Source organism: Pinus tabuliformis, chromosome 1_1 (genome assembly GCF_031772625.1).
Source record: "Pinus tabuliformis cultivar Carrire ecotype Pingquan chromosome 1_1, CPIR1, whole genome shotgun sequence".
NCBI lineage: Eukaryota > Viridiplantae > Streptophyta > Pinopsida > Pinales > Pinaceae > Pinus > Pinus tabuliformis.
The window spans coordinates 889,856,244-889,869,193 of record NC_142297.1 but is presented as its reverse complement, the minus strand read 5'-3'; the positions used below and the strand labels follow the sequence as shown (position 1 = coordinate 889,869,193).

Sequence of the window (12,950 nt, the reverse complement as noted above, 5' to 3'; positions counted from 1 at the left end):
AAGCTAACGATCCATCGCGCACCATCATGGTGTATCTATAGTCTCTGCACAACTCTATTGCCATGTCTTTTTTATTTCCTATGTTGCCACATTACTGACGAAACAAGGACCAACTCGATCGAATTTTAATTAAGAAAATAGCATGTTACATTTTATTCCATCGATATATGCTCCTTTCGCGACATAACCATAGATATGTGTCTCAGACGAAACATATTAGGGGCATATTTGTGCCACATTTAATCTCACCGGTCCAATTATTTTTGTAAAAAAAATCAACAAACCTACTTCCAATATATAAAAGCCTTCCATTAATAAATTTGCAAAACACGAATAGAAACACCATCTCTACTTTCCAAATCTCTACATTTCTTTTAATTGAATATTGTAATTATTTTCAAATAGAGAGATAAATTGTAATCCCCAAACATATACATTTTGTCAAATAAAATATATAGTTGTATGATTATTAGCCAAATGAAATAAAACAACTTGTAAAATGAAGCCAAAAACATTCAAACTCTCGACATGATGAATGCTCAATAAAGATGAAGTCATTGAACAAATGAAACACAACACCATCCCCATTAAAGCACACCATGATATCTATTTGTGGAAGACAAATTCTTTTTCCATAATTTTTTCTTTAGTTCCATTTGTTCTTAGATGAATATAGACTATAATATAGACAAGCAACAATCACAAAAGCTTATAAACACACATATTACGCAAATAATTTATTTTTTCCCTCAAAACTTGAATTCATTGAACTCATTAGCTAATTAATTTTTTTTTTTATCCTCCAAACTTTTCATTAAATTCTACAAATTAAAAATTGGGATGAAAAGGTAAAAATCATATAATTTACTCTATTTAAATAAACGTAATTTTTAAAAAATAATATTTTACTTAAATATTTTTATTATTATATGACAATTTATTTATTTTTAATAATAATAATAATACTTTGAAATAAATAATAAAATCAATCACTTTGATAATATTTTTTGTCATGTTAAATCAATCAGTGTTTTAGTAACTAAATGCCTAATATTTTCTTCATAATTGGTTAGCTATGAAATCTACGTATAGCACATGTTTGGTATAATATTGACGAATGACTCTCGATTCCATGATATCTTTATTGGTTTATTTATTTGATGCAATATTTAGTTTCTTTTATAATTATTTTCAATCTATTAAATAAACAATTATTTTTTATATTAATTTTATTTTACGTAATTAATTTTATTCTATTAAATATCTTATATATACATTTACACAATTTTAAGTGTAAATATTATAAAATTGGATATATACATTTACACAGTTTTTAGTGTAAATATTATAAAATTGGATTTAGACGCTAATGAGTATTTATTGAGCTAAAACGTATTTTTTTATTTTTTTATTTTTTTTCATTCAGTTTTTTCCACTCACGTGACTTCAAAATATGTAAATCAGTATTATATGTTTAGGTCTATTCAAAATATGTAGAGTGAGTATAAATTTGATGTAAATTTGTTTCAGTATTTAACAAATGTGCGAAAGTGGAGTAAATTTATAAAAAATAAATAAAAATTAAAAATAAAAATAAAAAATTTTCTCTCTCTAAAAATATAAAATTATTAATTATTTTAATGTTAATTTTGTTAATACTTTTTCATTTAGAAATATAATTATGTTATATTAATAAAATATAAAAAAAAAATATATCATGTAAATTAATATTAAAAATACAAATACATATAATTCTATTTTAGTTTTAATTTTTTAAATCTAAAATATTGAATTCTACTTCATACATATTATAATAAATCAACTATCTTCCCATAAATCAACTAATTATTTACAAATAATATTGACCATGTTCATTGTTTAATGGTTAAAAAATATCTACGTATGTATGTTGTCTAATTATATATGTATTATCATTATGATTATTATTTAATATTTACGTATGTATGTTGTCGAGTTATATATGTATTATCATTGTTTATTATTTAATATTTACGTATGTATGTTGTCGAGTTATATATGTATTATCATTGTTTAATGCTTAAAAAATATCTACGTATGTATGTTGTCTAATTATATATGTATTATCATTATGATTATTATTTAATATTTACGTATGTATGTTGTCTAGTTATATATGTATTATCATAATTATTATTATTTTATTAGGATGGAGAGTTTAAGAATTCAATTTAAGTTAGATTTTATTTATATCAAAATTGTAAGTTAAAAAAATAATATTAACGAAATTTGTAAAAGTAATATTCATGTCGTATAAATTTATATGAAAACTTATATATTTACAGTGTAAATATTGTGAATTAATTAGTTGTCACACTCCACTTGTAATAATAGAAATTTTTTTTTTATTATTGTTAAACAACTATTTACCAGGTCCTTATACCTGTACCTACATCACAGAATAGATAAGCAATAATACAAATGATCACAAAGTATCTTACGCAATAATACATTTGATTATGCATCTTTTAAATATTATACTAAACACCTACATAATGTGTTTACGGTTGTCTGTACCACATATCCATGCATATCTTTTTCTGGTTGCGCAATCCACAGGAATAATGGTATTGACTATATTTATGTTTTACAAGTTACACACACGACACGCTACAAGTTAATGAGACCCACTAATTGTTAACCACGTCACGCTCTAAGTATGAGGGTCAGCTCACTCGGCATTCATTACTCGCTTAAAGTCTCCACTCCCGAGAGACCTCGAACTTGCTGTTTCTTGTCCGGATTCTGGCGAGGTTGATGCATCTTTGGCCATGTGTTTTGATCAACGATCAGATGTCACCAGCCCATGTGACACACGGTACTTTACAGTATGTTGCCTGGCTAGACCGCTCAACCCCAGAGCCACATGGAAGGTCACCGGCTATCTGACGGTGAAGACGTCCTCTTCCAGATCAACGGCTTCCAGGGCGCCACGAGACGGTAACCACAGGCTTGATATATATAAAGATTTCCGTCTTTGGCGTTTGTTAAACTTCATTTCCATAATTTTCAGTGTATGGACAGAGCGCGGCTCTTGAATGTTCTTCCATGGTTTCACAGGTCTTCGGCCTCCCTCAGACGTGAAGGTATGAGTTCTGATCTGCATCTACTCTATTTGTATGCTCAGGTATTGATGAATGTTCGTTTTGGCCCCATTACGGTTCTCTGAGATTTTTACAGCTGTATTTCAATCTCGGTTCCACTACTCCATGCTTCTCTGTATATGTTAACAGGGTTTGTGTGTTGTTGCACAGGTGGAATCTACCCCTTCGACTGGACCGGTGAGGATACTCCTCACGGAGTCGAAGCTACCTCTGCCGCTAAACGACGATTACGGTAAGAACCTTGAGGCTTAGCTCTGGCTACCGATTACTTCTTGCACCTCGGATCTGTGCTAAGAGATCATTCTCTTTGACAGGGACGGCGGGTTTGCTCAACTCTGCCTGAGGCCTGCTAGCTATAGGATTTATTTCATTAACCTATAGACTTTTTCCGTTAACTTTAATGAGGTATTTGCTGGTTCTACAGAACGCAGCTCTGGTCTGATGCTATTTTATGGCTCTTAACCCGTAAGGGTTTGACTTGATGGTTTCACTTTGTATAGATGTACTGTGATAATGATTTCAGGGCTATAATATGTTTTGCATTACTGAGAGCCTTCGCTCTTCCACCTATTTAATTTGATGAGTATTTCAAGTTGAACGCATCTGCGTATTTTATACAGTTTCCTTGCTACGATTTATTGTCTTTGCTGGTTAAATGATATGATTTCTTTATGATACCCGGCTCGATGCCTCAGCCAGTCAAGCGTGAGCCATGGCTCGGCATGAGGGGTCTCATCGCAGCGGGTATCTATGATTCACCGGCTTAAGGTTGCATGTTGTTCATGGTTTCCATGGCCGGCCTCAGCTTCCTACTTACCTTTCATCGATATTTCTAATAAATAACAGAATGAGTATCGGCAATGTATGAATATATTGACATTTCTGGAATTCGTTTTCTTTCAGATATTCTAGTGAGTATAATAATGTCATTTTTCCCAGATGATTATACTATCTTCAAGAAATAATGTAATTTCTTTTTTTTAACTTTTGTTATACAGTCAGATGTTATCTCTGTCTCATATTCGGCCACGGCCACTCTTGTAATGATGCTGGGCATACATGAGTTCTCGGGGGTTTGTTTCCTTATATTTTCTTACAGAATATCTGAGTCTTTCGGCCGACTATAAGTTGTAGAACTATACTCCAGGGTTTTACCCTGTTAAAATTATCATGACTTGTATACTTCACTGTTTCCGTTATTTAGTTAAAGTTTCTCGGTCTGCATGTGACACTACTCCCTTCTAGAATAGGTTTACTCGCATTTCCTTCATTCTGTTTCATATACACAGGGATTTAATTATAATACCATACAAACTCATGTCTGTACATATCTTGACGGTTCCAGTTTTTCTTGGAATATCGTATTATGTTACCTAACTCATATCCGACTAAACAGAGTACTGTTCCAGAGAAGTCTTACATAGTAGATACAATCTTTAAGGTAATACTGATAAGGGTTTCAATAGAGTATTATACTCGCAAACTCTACCTATCTCACTTACACAGTAAACCGGGTCTACTCTCTAGGCTGGAGTTGATACTCGTAATGTCATAAAACATCTAAATTATTTTCTGACAATATTCCATAATAAAATACAGTTATTGTTCAGCATATCTACACTGCTTTTCTGTACAGCATTAACAGTAAACAGTTCAACTTTTCATAGTTACATAAGCATGAAGCCTTACCTGCTTCTGTGCCAAACCTCTTGTAATGCTTGTCAATCCTCCCGTCCGTAGGAAGTCTTCACTACTTCCACCCCCAAGCACTTGCAGGTCCTACTCGACCGCAATGTCACTGGACTTTGCCAGTCAACGCTATCTGGTCCTCACCAGACGTAGCGTGCACAGGAAAATATTTGTTTTTCCATTTCTGCTATCTGATCCTTACCAGCATAGCTCTCCTTTCTTTTTTCCTTTCTGCCATCTGATTTTTCCCCCCCACCAGACTTGGCATCTTTCCCCTTTCCTTAGGGTTTCAACTACCTCCAGGTAGTTAGGGTAACTGATTTCCCAGTTACTAACTAGGGTTAATCATAACTCAATTCCACATGATATCAACACACATGTCTTTTTATTAATCCAAAAACATTAACAACACAATTACACATTTTAAATAAAGTCTTTGTATCATAATTACTTCCCTAGTTACCAGCATTTACTTTTCACAAGGGGTGTTACATTAGTGAACATAAATGTGAAATAATTGATATCGAAAAATGTGAAATAATTGATATCGAAAAATGTGAAATAATTGATATCGAAAAATTAGTTACAAATTAATTTTACATTTGTGAAACAAAAATGACATTGAAAATAAGAGGCTACTCTCAATATCCTTTCCATGTTCATGAATATCATTCTTATTACACAAGATCAATAAATAGTTATTAAAATGACCTAAAAGAGATTGTCTCACGGGCATACATAACCACAGAGAATACGTGGAAATGACAACAAGAGAAGAAATGATCTGAGATAAGCTAAGCTAATCATTCATTTGAGGATGAAAGGGAGTTGGTTTTGTCTTGGGAGAGTGTATTCTTATCTTCTCACGATGTGGAAAACAAGGAGAATCCTATATAGATAAGTACACTATGTTTTGTTGACATTAATTCTTATGTCCAAAGTGAATTATATATATTTTTTAAAGATATTTCCACGAATTTTATTTATTTAGTTGGAAAGGTATGTTTGGGATTTTATTTGGAAAAACATTCGTGGCTTCTGCGTGGAAGATACATAAAATTACCTATATTTTCATTAAAGATTATACATGGACTTTGCAAAACTGAAAGAAGTTATGATATTGCTTTAGAAGACCATGCTACTTTTATGGTAAAAGACTACATAGAATATGTGTCGAGAGTATGTCATTGATAAATATTATTTATTATATAGGTTTTTTGCAAAATAAAACATGTGCACATGAATAATAATATTTTTTCTTAGAAAATATGTTTTGCACGTAGATAATAATTATTTTATTAGCTATTTGGAATGAAATTTTATGTAAATAAACAATAATTATTGTATTAGTTTTTGGAGAAAAATATGTCGTGTTAGTTCTCTCTAAAATAATAATTTCCCGTAAGAAAATATGTGCTTTATCATGCAGTAAAAGAATAATTTTTTGGAAATAAAATATATATATTGGCATCTAGTCAAGGAATAATTTATTGAAATATATATATAATGCAGTAAAAGAATAATTTCATGAAAAAGAAAATATAAGCTGCAAGCAAGAAAACTAGCTACTATGCATTTAAATTTCTCGGAAAGAAGTATATGTTGCATGTAAGAAAAGCTATCTACTACGCATTTGAATCCTTGAAAAACTAATACGTGTTTGCATACATGAGGGTATAGCTACTATGTTTTTAATTTCATCAAAAATAAAGAAATATGCATAGACAATATTATTGAATTCAATTATTCAATGCATAAGAAATATGGATAGATAGACTTTTATATTAAATACAAATATTCGATGCATTGGAGATATGCATATATAAGTTTTACATTGAATGCAAATAATCAATGCATGAGAAAAACACATGTGAACATTGCACATAGAAGGTGAAGAAGTAACATTATTCTTTTCAAAAGTTCATGTGATTACATGCTATTATGTTTGACTTCTTGAAAATAATAGGTAAATATGTGATTGCATGCTATTATGTTTGAATTCTTGAAAAGAAATAAGTTATTCCATCCACAAAAAGTTAAACTATTATGTTAAATTTCTTGAAAAGAAATTTGGTTTCGCATGCAAATATAGAATAACTATTGAGCTATATTTCTTTAAAATAATATACAATTTTTATTAGTTTCTTGAAAAGAAAAACATGTGCTTAAATGCACATAAATAATAGTTATATGGCATAATCATGGGAAAATGATATGTGTGAGATGCACAAAACAATAGTCATCATGTTAATTTATCTTAGGAGGAACATGTGTTTATTTTTGAGAGATTTCTTGAGGAAGAGATAGGTATTTCATGTATAGTCATCATGTTAATTTATCTTAGGAGGAACATGTGTTTATTTTTGAGAGATTTCTTGAGGAAGAGATAGGTATTTCATGTATAAAAGAATAGTTAGATTGTGATAATCTTTACATGAAGGAAATGAATAATTGATATGCTTAGAAAATAAATGTATATATAATGTAATAAGCATATAATTAAATGCGCCAGATTTCTAGGAAAGGAAATATTGCATGCATGGAAAAGAATAATTCTCTTGTTAATTTATTTTGGAAAGTATTATGTTTAACATGTGGGAAGAATGGATATTATATTTGTTATTTTACATGCATAAGAATAGTATATTTTATGTTATCTTTTCTTATGTTAGTTTTTCTTTCGGAAAGATTATGCATTTGCATACAAAGATTATTATAGCTTTATTTTGGAAAGATTATGCATTTGCATGCAAAATTATGTTGGCTTTCTTTTCATAAAAGATTATATATATATACATGCTATTGTGAAAAGTTTATTTATTCGCATGAAAAATCATAGCTAATGTTCTAGTTTCCTCAAAAATAATAACGACAGTTGTAATGGTTTTTCTTTGGAAATGAATATGGACTCATGTGTGAGGGGAATAACAATTAAAGTGACATTTCTATATAGATGTTCTTGATACTTATATGGTTTTTATTAATGTGTGTGAAATGATGTTAAAGAAGGCATGACATGATATTTTATTTATGTTTTACATATGCACTTGAATAGACGTTGAAGCATCACTGATAAAGTTCAAGTATTGGTTTATTAATACTTTAACTAATCATGATATCGAAGTTTGTTGATGACAACAATTGCAGGGAAGGATGGCGACATATGCAAGGGAAAGATTACGTTTAACTTTACGACTGATAATAGATCCATGCATATTGAAGAATGTCAGTTGTAAGATGATCCATTGATGGAACAACCACATTCTAAACACTTACTATTCAAGGCTTTGTTGGTAAATCATTTCATGATGATTGTAATAACTTATATCTAGTTATGTTACATTTAAGAAGCTATTTCTTTGTAATATTTTATGAAAATGGTTAAGAGGTGGACTCCCTGATAAGAAATTAAGAAATTAAGTGAGGGGTGAACACCCTCACAGGAATTTAATAAAAAATAAACATATGTTGGTTTTCACCCTATGGGATTTTCAAGGTATATCAGTGTCTAATAATGTGGTTTCCCATTGTTCCATTTTTATGATGTTGATTCTTTGCATCATGTGATGTTTACTTTATCAAGTATGTGATTAACTAACATAGTTAAAAGAATCATGGAAATGATGCAAGGTTACATCAAGGAGTTTATGACAATATGCCACAACAATGACAGTTAATGACTCTGTAATTTTCTATTCCTTTACTAAAGTTACTTTATGTAAATATGATGCTTTATCTAATGGTTAATGAAGGAAGACAAAAAGTAAATCAAAAAGTTACAGGTTTGTAAATGTTGTAAAAAAAATTTAACTTCAACTTCAAGCATTTCCATGCGACGTTACTGGTGGATGTTATAGTAAAGGTTAAGATTTTTGCATGGATCAACTTTACGTTGTTTTTTAATATTCATTTATTTATAAAAGATTAGTTAAATTTTTCAAAATAAATTAATTTAATTTAATTTTTAAAATTTCATTAAAAAGTATGGTATTTTTAGAAATTTTAATTGGTATTTTAAGAATTAGTAATATGGTTTATCATGACAATTCTGTGGCAAGACTAATATGGAAAAACAACAATTTTTTAATATTGATTATTTTTCAAAATAAATTAATTTAATTTAATTTTTAAAATTTCATTAAAAGGTATGGTATTTTTAGAAATTTTAATAATTTTAATTGGTATTTTAAGAATTAGTAATATGGTTTATCATGACAATTTTGTGGCAAGACTAATATGGAAAAACAACAATTTTTTAATATTGATGATTAAATCTAGGTATTTTTACAATGGATTTCAATATGATGTAGAACGATAAAAAAGAGATAAATGAAGTATATTTTCATATATATAATTTATTTATACTATTTGTGTATAAGTCTGACTAAATTTGTTAATTTGGATGGATAATTCTATGCACTCTCATAATCAATTTCAACGTGAAAAAAAAGAAGATGAAAGGTAGGGAAATGAAGTAGTTTTTCAAATATATATATTTTTTTTTATAGAATTTATGTATATGCTTGTGAAATTTGAGTTTCTGGAATGTTATTTATCAAGGAAAATATAATGCATATGTTTAGTACCGACATGAGGAAATTTGTCAAAAATTGTACATGGATCTCAAGTCCCTAGGCCAGGTCACTAGGGGAAGTGTGAATCTTACTATTTAAAGGAAATTTCCAACCATATATGGCTAAGGAATATTCCTCAAACAATAATACATGGCATCCCAAGGGTATCCTTGGGTTATGATTGAGAATGTCATTACAAGTAGGAATTTTTTAGTAGCAGGTATATGTCTTAAGACCTTTGAAATTATTTAAGGAATATGGTATTCCTTATATCCCAAGAAATATCTAATACATACATAACCATTTTTTATACCTTAAGGCATTATGTATGCCCAGTAAGGTATACCCTTGTTCTTTAAGAAAAGATGTTAGTTTCTTCACAAGGTTTTGAGAATTGTATGTGACTTAAATCCTTGATACGGTTGATGGGGTAATCCTAATCCTTATCCAAAGTACAAAATTTCTAGGCATCAATGACCAAGCACAAATTCCCAACCACCATAGTAACCATTGAAGGTATCAAGCAACTTGTAGGGCTTTAAGGGTCATAATTCACATCCCCAACAACCGTGATTCACACCCAAAATCATTGGGATGTTTTGATAAGTAAATGTATAGGTTTTAGGCCTATGGATATGATAAAGAGAGGAAACACATGCTTAAAGTCCTAGAGGACTATTCTATTAATCTAGGGACAATAATAACATTTTCAACCACCACAATAGGACCATTCTAGAGTATCCTTGGTTTGTGGATGGGATAATAAACATTATGAATTTTTTAATATTATTAATCACCGTTTATAACCTATAGAAGGTGAACATAACAAGCAAAATACAACCACCCTTAAAAAAATATTAGAGGTTTTTTGGGCTAAGGATAAGACCATGAACCACCTCTAACTAGTTATATAGGTACCATTGAGATTTATAAACACTAATTATGGCTCTTGGGTCATTTTATATAGTCATTACAACAAATATGAACCTTAGGCCATAAAATAAGCTTATATTTGTCAAGACAAAAGAATAATTCCTTGGAAAACCACACATGACCAACTAAGTGTATCCTTTACCTATGGTTAGGAATTTTTGTGCCACTAGGTAGCTTTGAGAAGTAAGTATATGTCCTCAAACAATGAAAATTATATAGGGAACAAATCCATGGCATAGGTACTAGTAAGTCGTTCAAGGAATAAAAATCAATTTATTAATGCCTTGAAGCACAACACATGACTTCTAGAGAGTCTTTTTGGCCTTTAAGAAAGGGTACTAATTCCATAATAAGGATTTTATAATTATGTATTGGATTCAAGGACTTAATATGGTTGAGGAAGAGATCCCAATACTAAACCAAAGTACAAATATTTTAAGAACTCGAGGGAAAACATAATTTCTTGAACCACCACACTTGAATTTTCAAGTATTTTAGAAATGTTTAGAGCTCAAGTGTTACAAATGACAACTCAAACCACCATAGGTGACCTCTTGAGGAGATCTTTGGCCTTCGAATGGGAATATGGGAATCGTTAGGAAATTTTAAGAATTAGGTAACAATTTCAGTTCTTTGAATGTGATGAGAGAGGAAAGCCAAGAATTAGGTCCTAAAGGAAGTCTCTAGGAATCTAAGGTAAAAAACAACATGATCAACTAACTTAAACTACATTTCTACAAAATCCTTTTTCTTCAGATGAAAGTAATCATAATTACGACCTCTTATCCTGAATCCTGAGTTTCTAGACCCTAGATATAAGTAGGGGAACAAACACAATAGTAGGCTCTAAATCAAGCTTCTAGGCTTATGGGGCCAAGAAGGACACCTTGAACCACCAAAATTTACCCCTTGAGGGAATGATTTTCCTATAATCAGGTGTTTCACACCATTAGCATTTTTTTCACTAGCTATAGGTATTAGGGCCTTGAACATGGTCAATGAAAGAAACATGAGCCTTAGGTTGTAAAGGAAGCTTGTATCCATCCAAGTCCCAAAATTTTTCCTCAGAGAACAAGTGAAATGGCCTCCTTGGGGGTATCCTAGCCTATGACTGGGGATGTTAGTGCCACTAGTTGGTTTTAAGTAGTGGGTATGTATCCTAGGCTTTTCAAAACGATCTAGGGTAGAATTACATGTCGTGTGTCCTAGACCAAACTTTGAGACATTTAAAGCTATCATCGGTGCATCAAAGTAGTTCGAGTGACCTCTGAATGTTATCCTTGGCATCAAAGAAAGGAATAAAATGTATAAAAGTTTCAGAGGTTATCTTATGCAACCCATTTTCACAATTTTTTCCCTATATTTCTTGCAAAGATCTTGATATTCAACAATATTTCTACATTGAGTTAAATGTAGATCATTGAAAATTTCCTTGCAAGGTATTGTTAAATAATTAAACTCCAAATAAAAGAAATAAAATTCAATAGTAATATCATAGTGAAACAAGGATATTCCTTCTCTCGAAGATCATTTCTATTTTTGTAGATTAGATACAAAATTAGATATTTCTACATTTTGAATTAAGTGTAGATCATTAAAAATTTCCTTGCAAAATATTGTTAAATAATTAAACTCTAAATAAAAAACCAAATTCAATAATAATATCATGGTGAAACAAAGAAGATTAATAGTATTTTTGTAGATTAGATACAAAAGTAGATATAAAAGAATTGGGAGGGGGAATATAAGAAAGAGGTTATTTTTGTTATTGCCATTAAAGAATGTGTTATTACAAAATTAAAAGATAGTATCCAAAAATATTTTGATTTAATAAACAAGTTATGCAGTTCCTTAGAAATGAAAATTAACATAAACAAACATAACTATGATAACATTTATTTTCCATATGAATAAATTATCACAACTTAATAATGGAGAATCAAAAGGTATTTTCTTCTCAACCCTTTCATTTAGTTGGGGATAGAATTGGATCTCTTTTTGTGGGCTAAAGAAGCGGTAGTGGGCAACGAGGGTCCTTTATTTTATGCGAAATCAATGATGAAATAATATAGTTATGGTGTTGTAAATTAAATTAAGTTAATTTTGTCTTATTCATTTATTTAGAATTTTATCGTGCCCAAAGCCATATGAGGCTGAAAATGGTTACTATTTAAAAAAAATAATAATAATACAGCTGTAAAACTTCTCGTATCTTATTTTTCACACTAGTAGTGGAGACAGCCATAATGTAGGTGTTTTCACAATAGTAGTGGAGATAACTAATATGCAGGTTGACTGGCCATTTCATTTAAAATTTTATTAAAATTAGTGACTGGTAGGTTGTGAGGGAAGGTTTTAATTTCTGGAGATTTATCTAGGTACTGGATTGTTAACTTGTTTTTTGAAATTGGAAAAAAAAAAATTAATTAAACCAAAATAATTTTAAGAATACTATAAATCTAATTACTTCATTAAAATATATTAAAATCTAAAATAGACCATAAAAAAACATTCAAATTTAGAAAATAGATGAATAATGATGATGCAAAGTATATATATATATATTCAGAAAGAATCCGATGTATCGAGTCATAGGATGTGCAATTAACTT

The 12,950-nt window shown here is 30.0% G+C and overlaps 1 long non-coding RNA gene across 2 annotated transcripts; it reads left to right on the top strand.

Moving 5' to 3' along the window:
• The first annotated feature begins 2,974 nt into the window (after nt 1-2,974).
• Nucleotides 2,975-8,197, top strand: LOC149217241 (uncharacterized). Of its 2 annotated transcripts, none has more exons than XR_016251249.1 (3): nt 2,975-3,125; nt 3,294-3,375; nt 7,980-8,197. It is a non-coding gene; the product is annotated as an uncharacterized LOC149217241 (long non-coding RNA). The 2 variants fall into 2 exon arrangements; XR_016251248.1 differs by lacking the exon at nt 7,980-8,197 and adding an exon at nt 3,458-3,745.
• The last annotated feature ends 4,753 nt before the right edge of the window (nt 8,198-12,950 follow it).